The following is a 10,166-nucleotide window of genomic DNA, read 5'->3' as shown; positions in this document are numbered from 1 at the left end:
GCCTTAGCCGCTATGGAAAAGCTGAAGGAGAGTTTCAACAAGGAGCGGGCAAATTGGAACATAGAAAAATCCGCATTGCACAAAAGAGCCGAGGATGCAGAAGCAGCTCTTAAACCGGTGGTAGACGAGCTGACTGGTGTAAAGCGGCAAATACATGCCATGACTGCTGCGGTGTTTGGTAAATACCATGGCTTTAAGTTTTCAATATATCCTCCCATACATTGCCGGTTTACTGATGTTTGTAATGACGCAGGAACTCGCATTAGTCATCTGGGCTCTGACGTGTAGAAGAAACTGAAGGCTGCCTATACTCTTATAGAGCAGTTATATAACGGAGCGTAGCGGATCATCTGCACCGCTTCTCACAATAAACCGCCCCCAACTTTAATCAAGGAGACCTTAGAAAGGCTGTCAATGCTGCCTGCCCGGGTAGAAGAGCTAAAGAGATCTGCTACAAGGGCTGGTGCTCCGACCGCGCTAACCCGGGCCAAAGCATGGGTTCCTGACCTTGATCCGGTGGATGTGGCTAAAGGCTATCCGATCTTAAAAGAAGACGGATCAGAGTTTGGCAATGAGGACCTCCGAGCCATAAACCGGGAAGTACGTCCACTGGCTTGCCAATTGGATGAAGAAGCTGATCTTTCATACTACCAGGCGAGTTATGACGTCAACAACAAACTGGTTGCTGCACCAACTCCTAAGGCTCAAAATCTTATCCCGCCAATCCGTAAGCACACCTATGCCCCTGACGTTGAACCGTCCACACTTATAAGCGATGAAGCTATGTTCCAAGCCCTAACTGGGATCGACTGGGCAACTGTAGACTTCCAGCCGCTGGGTAGAGACAAGGAAGATGAACCGGTGCAAGGTAATCCGCAGTCGTCAAGCCAACCTGGTGACGAATCATGATCCGGAGGCCGGGTTAGCCTTCTGCGAGCCACAACACTTGCTGAAAAACAATTATTCTTTTGGGAACTGAAACGCCTTGTAATAGGCTAGTTCAAACACTTGGTCTGTTATGCCTTCATGCATATTTATTTTGCTTGATACTTGTTAATTCGCCATGCTTAAGATATATGACATTCATAATCCGTAGCTGCTCCTGCATACAAGAAGTTGAAAGTGTCCTGGTGGTTTACCGCCGGACAGGTCATGATGCCCAAATATATAGCCATGGTTTATAACCCAGGCTGTAAAAAGATAATAAAATATGAAAATAAATGATACCTGTGACTTTGAATCACAGCGTTGGTTGACCAACTTTTGTAGTAAGGGCAATACCCCTAATTATGAGTACTGATAACTCCTTCCATATTGTGCCGGTTTATGATAAAACCGTACCGGGTTTTGATAAACACCGGATTGTTCATATATAACACTGGTGACTTATAGTGAAAACCAGACCGGGTTAATAAGCACCGGATTATAATTGTTCATGTATTGACAACTTGTAGTTGAAAGTCAAGCCGGGTTAATGAACGCCGGTTTATCAAAACATTATAAATGTCAACAAAAGAGAAAAACTTGGCAAATAAAAGCATATGAAAAACTTGTAGTCGAGGCTTTTCACGGGCTGCCAGGCCCCAAATTCAAGGCTTTTTATGGGCTGCCAGGCCACTAAGTTAAACCATTTCACAAAGCCTTTTAAGATGGTCCTCGATCCTTAACCAATCGCCGTTCTAACTTTGACAAGTTCAGGGTCTTATGAGATTGACTTGTCGAAGTTCGGCGGGTCATACCAGGTTTACCTGGACGGAGTGACTTACTTAAAAAAGGAAGGCTAACCCGGGGTTTTAGGTGTATACACAAGGCTTCCAAGCCGTGGGTTGATAGCCTATTACAAGTGTAGATTCTTTGTTCGTTGTGATAGCAAAGAATCCCCAAGCAATAATTTGAGTTGTGCTCAGTAGGTGCCTATGTTTGAGTTGTTCTTTTGCAACACTCTCTTTGGCCCCTAAGTTTTTTTCTTTTGGCCTTGAGCCGATCAAGAGGTGTAGCTATGGTTCAAATATGACCAAGCCCCCAAGTGATTTTCCTTGTGGCCTTGCGCCGATCAAAAGGTGTAGCTATGGTTCGAAGACGACCAAGCCCCCAAGTGATTTTTAGATATGGCTTTATAAGCTGAAACAAGGGGTAAACCGGACGCCGCTCTATAAACAGAAGCCCCCATGTAACCACACATGATGTAAGAAAAAACAACAGATACCCCGCTTTAGCTGAGGCTCCGGTTTATTATATTGATCATAATATATACATTGTCATAACTATGTACATAAGCAGAGCCTATGGCTCATGTATAGTAAGATCGAAGATGAGCGATATTCCACGGCCGGTGGGTCTCCTCCTCCGATTTACGTGAGTCTTTGTGATCTCGAACATCGATTAGGTAGTATGACCTGTTGTGCAGATTCTTGCTGACCACAAAGGGTCCTTCCCAAGGGGGGATAACTTGTGCATATCAGTCTGATCCTGGATGAGTGGGAGCACCAGATCGCCTTCTTGAAAAGATCTGGTTCTAACCCGGCGGTTGTGATAACGACGCAGATCTTGCTGGTAAATCACCGAACGAGCCGCTGCAATGTCACGCTCCTCATCTAACAGGTCAAGTGCTTCATGTTGTGCCTTCTCATTATCAGCTTCGACATACGCCGCCACACGGGGCGAGTCATGACGGATGTCACTAGGGAACCGCCTCCGCTCCATAAACCATGAAAAAAGGCGTGTAACCCGTGGATCTGTTGGGCGTGGTATTGATGCTCCATAACACAGAAGGCAACTCCTCCACCCAACAACCCGGCGTCCGTTGCAAAGGAACCATAAGCCGGGGCTTGATGCCTCTCAAGATCTCTTGATTGGCTCTCTCCGCTTGACCATTAGACTGGGGGTGAGCCACTGATGATACGTCAAGCCGGATGTACTCACGTTGACAGAACTCCTTCATAGCACCCTTGGACAGATTGGTACCATTATCAGTTATAATGCTGTGTGGAAAGCCAAACCGGAAAATCACCTTTTTCATGAATTGAACCGCCGTAGCTGCATCACACTTACTGACTGGCTCTGCCTCCACCCACTTATCAACCGCCACCAAAAGGTGGGTCTTCTTATCCTTGGATCGCTTAAAGGGCCCAACCATATCCAGCCCCCAAGTTGCAAATGGCCAAGTGATTGATATCATCCTCAATTCCTGGGATGGAACATGAGCTCGACGTGAAAACTTCTGACAACCGTCGCACTTTTTCACCAAGTCTTCTGCATCAGCATGAGCTGTCAGCCAATAGAAGCCATGACGAAAAGCTTTAGCCACTAGGGATTTTGAACCGGCGTGATGACCACAATCCCCTTCATGAATCTCACGCAGAATCTCACATCCTTCTTCAGGAGACACGCAACGCTGAAACGCCCCTGTCACACTGCAATGATGTAGCTCTCCATTGATAATAGTCATGGACTTGGACCGTCGGATTATCTGCCAGGCCAAAGTTTCATCCTCCGGTAACTCGCCCCGGTTCATATACGCCAAATATGGGACCGTCCAGTCTGGGATGACATCAGTAGCTACCACCAACTGGGCCTTCGGATCAGGAACAACCAAATCTTCCTCTATTGGGAGCTTGACTGACGGATTATGTAGCACATCCAGAAAGACGTTAGGTGGAACCGGTTTACGTTGGGAACCCAAGCGACTTAAAGCGTCCACCGCTTCATTCTTCCGCTGGTCCACATGATCAACCTGATAGCCCTTGAAGTGACCTGCAACAACATCCACCTCTCGACGATATGCTGCCATGAGCGGATCCTTGGAATCCCAAGTACCAGACACTTGCTGAGCCACCAAGTCCGAGTCACCAAAGCACTTAACCCGGCTTAAATTCATCTCCTTAGCCATTCGAAGACCATGGAGTAAAGCTTCATACTGAGTTGCATTGTTAGTGCAAGAGAACATTAAACGGAGAACATAACAAAACTTATCACCTCGTGGGGAAGTTAATACGACTCCAGCCCCCGAGCCCTCCAATTGTCTGGACCCATCAAAATGAATAGTCCAATAAGTATGACCCGGCTTCTCCTCTGGCGCCTGTAATTCTGTCCAGTCATTGATGAAATCCACAAGTGCTTGAGATTTGATCGCAGTCCGGGGCATATATTTTAACTCGTGAGGCCCAAGCTCAATAGCCCATTTGGCAATCCGGCCAGTCGCTTCCCTGTTCTGGATTATATCCCCCAAAGGAGCAGAGCTGACCACAGTGGTGGGATGACCCTGGAAATATTGCTTAAGCTTCTGGCTTGCCATAAAAACTCCATACACCAGCTTCTGCCAATGTGAGTATCTTTGCTTGGATTCAATAAGTACCTCACTGATGTAATAAACTGGCCGCTAAACCGGATACTCCTTTTTGGCCTCCTTGCGCTCCACCACAATAGCCACGCTAACAGCCCGGGCGTTAGCAGCCACATATAACAACAATGGCTCTTTATCAACAGGAGCAGCAAGGACCGGCGGATTAGCCAGCTGCCGCTTTAAGTCCTGAAATGCTTCATTGGCGGCGTCACTCCAGACGAAATCATATGTCTTCTTCAGCATCTGATATAAAGGGATGGCCTTCTCACCAAGGCGACTGATAAACCGGCTCAAGGCGGCAATCCGGCCTGCCAGGCGTTGAACATCATTGATACACTTCGGTTTAGCCAAAGAAGTTATAGCCTTGATTTTCTCCGAATTAGCCTCAATGCCCCTGTTAGACACCAGAAAGCCCAAGAGCTTGGCTGCCGGTACGCCAAAGACACACTTGGCCGGATTAAGCATCATTTTATAAACTCGGAGGTTATCAAAGGTCTCCTTCAAGTCATCTATCAGTGTCTCCTCCTTTCTGGATTTCACCACAATATCGTCCACATAAGCATGAACATTGCGGCTGATGTCTACTACACAACCTTCTTCTTGTAGACGTTGTTGGGCCTCCAAGTGCAGAGGTTTGTAGGACAGTAGCAAATTTCCCTCAAGTGGATGACCTAAGGTTTATCAATCCGTGGGAGGCGTAGGACGAAGATGGTCTCTCTCAAGCAACCCTGCAACCAAATAACAAAGAGTCTCTTGTGTCCCCATCACACCCAATACAACGGTAAATTGTATAGGTGCACTAGTTCGGCGAAGAGATGGTGATACAAGTGCAATATGGATGGTAGATATAGGTTTTTGTAAACTGAAAATATAAAAACAGCAAGGTAACTAATGATAAAAGTGAGCACAAACGGTATTGCAATGCTAGGAAACAAGGCCTAGGGTTCATACTTTCACTAGTGCAAGCTCTCTCAACAATAATAACATAATTGGATCATATAACTATCCCTCAACATGCAACAAAGAGTCACTCCAAAGTCACTAATAGCGGAGAACAAACGAAGAGATTATGGTAGGGTACGAAACCACCTCCAAGTTATTCTTTCCAATCAATCCGTTGGGCTATTCCTATAAGTGTCACAAACAGCCCTAGAGTTCGTACTAGAATAACACCTTAAGACACAAATCAACCAAAACCCTAATGTCAACTAGATACTCCAATGTCACCTCAAGTATCCATGGGTATGATTATACGATATGCATCACACAATCTCATATTCATCTATTCAACCAACACATAGAACCTCAAAGAGTGCCCCAAAGTTCTACCGGAGAATCAAGACGAAAACATGTGCCAACCCCTATGCATAGGTTCATGGGTGGAACCCGCAAATTGATCACCAAAACATACATCAAGTGAATCACGTGATATCCCATTGTCACCACAGATACGCACGGCAAGACATACATCAAGTGTTCTCAAGTCATTAAAGACTCAATCCGATAAGATTACTTCAAAGGGAAAACTCAATCCATTACAAGAGAGTAGAGGGGGAGAAGCAACATAAGATCCAACTATAATAGCAAAGCTCGTGATACATCAAGATCGTGCCAAATCAAGAACACGAGAGAGAGAGAGAGATCAAACACATAGCTACTGGTACATACCCTCAGCCCCGAGGGTGAACTACTCCCTCCTCGTCATGGAGAGCGTCGGGATGATGAAGATGGCCACCGGTGAGGGTTCCCCCCTCAGGTACGGTGTCGGAACAGGGTCCCGATTGGTTTTTGGTGGCTACAGAGGCTTGCGGCGGTGGAACTCCCGATCTATTCTGTTCTCTGAAGTTTTTAGGGTATATGGATATATATAGGAGGAAGAAGTACGTCAGGGGAGCCACGAGGGGCCCACGAGGGTGGAGGGCGCGCCCCCCTGCCTCGTGGCTCCCTCGTTTCTTTCCTGACATGCACTCCAAGTCTATCGGGTAGCTTTCCTTCCAAAAATAACTTCTCCAGAAGGTTTCATTCCGTTTCGACTCCGTTTGATATTCCTTTTCTTCGAAACACTGAAACAAGGGAAAGAACAAGAACTGGGCTCTGGGTCAATAGGTTAGTCCCAAAAATAATATAAAAGTGCGTAATAAAGCCCATAAACATCCAAAATAGATAATATAATAGCATGGAACAATCAAAAATTATAGATACGTTGGAGACGTATCAGCATCCCCAAGCTTAATTCCTGCTCGTCCTCGAGTAGGTAAATGATAAAAACAGAATTTTTGATGTGGAATGCTACTTGGCATAATTTCAATGTAATTCTTCTTAATTGTGGTATGAATTTTCAGATCCGAAAGATTCAAGATAAAAGTTCATATTGACATAAAAGTAATAATACTTCAAGCATACTAACTAAGCAATTATGTCCTCTCAAAATAACATGGCCAAAGAAAGTTCATCCCTACAAAATCATATAGTTTAGTCATGCTCCATTTTCGTCACACAAGAATGCTCTCATCATGCACAACCCCGATGACAAGCCAAGCAATTGATTCATACTTTAGTAATCTCAAACTTTATAAACCTTCACGCAATATATGAGCGCGAGCCATGGATATAGCACTATGGGTGGAATAGAATATGATGATGGGGGTTATGTGGAGAAGACAAAAAAGGAGAAAGTCTAACATCAACGAGGCTAATCAATGAGCTATGGAGATGCCCATCGATTGATGTTAATGCAAGGAGTAGGGACTGCCATGCAACGGATGCACTAGAGCTATAAATATATGAAAGCTCAACAAAAGAAACTAAGTGGGTGTGCATCCAATTTGCTTGCTCATGAAGACCTATGGCACTTGAGGAGGCCCATCGTTGGAATATACAAGCCAAGTTCTATAATGAAAAATTCCCACTAGTATATGAAAGTGACAAAACAAGAGACTCTCTATCATGAAGATTATGGTGCTACTTTGAAGCACAAGTGTGGTAAAGGATAGTAACATTGTCCCTTCTCTCTTTTTCTCTCATTTTTTTGGGCCTTCTCTTTTTTATGGCCTTTCTCTCTTTTTTTTATTCCTCACTTGGGACAATGCTCTAGAAAATGATGATCATCACACTTATATTTATTTACAACTCAATGGTTACAACTCGATACTAGAACAAAGTATGACTCTATATGAATGCCTCCGGCGGTGTACCGGGATATGCAATGAATCAAGAGTGACATGTATGAAAGAATTATGAACGATGGCTTTGCCACAAATACTATGTCAACTACATGATCATGCTAAGCAATATGACAATGATGAATGTGTCATGATAAACGGAATGGTGGAAAGTTGCATGGCAATATATCTCGGAATGGCTATGGAAATGCCATAATAGGTAGGTATGGTGGCTGTTTTGAGGAAGATATAAGGAGGTTTATGTGTGAAAGAGCGTATCATATCACGGGGTTTGGATGCACCGGCGAAGTTTGCACCAACTCTCGAGGTGAGAAAGGGCAATGCACGGTACCGAAGAGGCTAGCAATAATGGAAGGGTGAGAGTGCGTATAATCCATGGACTCAACCTTAGTCATAAAGAACTCACATACTTATTGCAAAAATCTACAAGTCATCAAAAACTGAGCACTACGCGCATGCTCCTAGGGGGCTAGATTGGTAGGAAAAGACCATCGCTCGTCCCCGACCGCCACTCATAAGGAGGACAATCAAAGAACACCTCATGTTTCAAATTTGTTACATAACGTTTACCATACGTGCATCTACGGGACTTGCAAACTTCAACACAAGCATTTCTCAAATTCACAACTACTCAACTAGCACGACTTTAATATCACTACCTCCATGTCGCAAAACAATCATCAAGCATCAAACTTCTCTTAGTATTCAACACACTCATAAGAAAGTTTTTACTAGTCTTGAATACCTAGCATATTAGGATTAAGCACATTACCATGCTGTTTAAGACTCTCAAAATAATCTAAGTGAAGCATGAGAGAATAATAGTTTCTATAAAACAAAACCACCACCGTGCTCTAAAAGATATAAGTGAAGTGCTAGAGCAAAAACAAACTACTCCGAAAGGTATAAGTGAAGATCAATGAGTAGTCGGATAATTATGCAACTATGTGAAGACTATCCCATTTAATAATTTCAGATCTTAGTATTTTATTCAAACAGCAAGCAAAGCAAAATAAAATAAAATGACGCTCCAAGCAAAACACATATCATGTGGTGAATAAAAATATAGCTCCAAGTAAAGTTACCGATGAACGAAGACGAAAGAGGGGATGCCATCCGGGGCATCCCCAATCTTAGACGCTTGGTTATCCTTGAATATTACCTTGGGGTGCCTTGGGCATCCCCAAGCTTAGGCTCTTGCCACTCCTTATTCCATAGTCCATCGAATGTTTACCCAAAACTTGAAAACTTCACAACACAAAATTTAACAGAAAACTCGTGAGCTCCGTTAGCGAAAGAAAACAAAACACCACTTCAAGCTACTGTAATGAACTCATTCTTTATTTATATTGGTGTTAAACCTACTGTATTCCAACTTCTCTATGGTTTATAAACTATTTTACTAGCCATAGATTCATCAAAATAAGCAAGCAACACAATGAAAACAGAATCTGTCAAAAACAGAACAGTCTGTAGTAATCTGTAACTAACGCAAACTTCTGGAACTCCAAAAATTCTACCAAAATAGGACGACCTAGAAATTTGTTTATTGATCTTCTGCAATTTGAATCAGTATTTAATCACGTTTTGGTGATTTTAAACAATTGTTTTCGTGAACAGAAAGTTTCTGGAATTTTCAGCAAGATCAAATAACTATCATCCAAGAAGATCCTATAGGTCTTACTTGGCACAAACACTAATTAAAACACAAAACCACATCTAAACAGAAGCTAGATGGATTATTTATTCCTAAACAGAACCAAAAAGCAAGAAACTAAAATAAAATTGGGTTGCCTCCCAACAAGCGCTAACGTTTAACGCCCCTAGCTAGGCATGATGATTTCAATGATGCCCACATAAAAGATAAGAACTAAAACATAAAGAGAGCATCATGAAGAATATGACTAGCACATTTAAGTATAACCCACTTCCTATGCATAGGGTTTTTGTGAGCAAACAAATTATGGGAACAATAATCAACTTGCATAGGAAGGCAAAACAAACACAACTTCAAAACTTTAAGCACATAGAGAGGAAACTTGGTATTATTGCAATTCCTACAAGCATATATTCCTCCCTCATAATAATTTTCAGTAGCATCATGAATGAATTCAACAATATAACCAGCACCTAAAGCATTCTTTTCATGATCTACTTGCATAGAAATTTTCCTACTCTCCACGTAAGCAAATTTATTCTCATCAATAGTAGTGGGAGCAAACTCAACAAAATAACTATCATGTGATTGAAAATTAAGATCAAGATGACAAGTTTCATGGTTATCATTATTCTTTATAGCGTACGTGTCATCACAATAATCATCATAGATAGGAGGCATGCTTTCATCATAACAACTTTGCATATCAAAACTTGGGAGGCTAAAAATATCATCTTCATTAAACGTAGCATCCCCAAGCTTGGGACAAACATTAATTGCAGCAAATATATTCTCAAAAACATCATCTTCATCAAACATAGCATCCCCAAGCTTGGGCCTTTTCATATCATAAGCATAATCACTCTCATCATTAATAGTATGGATAGCACCAATAGTATAGCAATTGTCATATTCCAAGCAAGTGCCAAAAGGATTTTCAAGATCATAAGAAGTATCATTATCTTCCCAATCATAATCGTCACAA

This window comes from Aegilops tauschii, chromosome 6 (assembly GCF_002575655.3).
Source record: "Aegilops tauschii subsp. strangulata cultivar AL8/78 chromosome 6, Aet v6.0, whole genome shotgun sequence".
NCBI lineage: Eukaryota > Viridiplantae > Streptophyta > Magnoliopsida > Poales > Poaceae > Aegilops > Aegilops tauschii.
The sequence above is the reverse complement of the archived record's forward strand: the minus strand, read 5'-3'. Positions refer to the sequence as shown.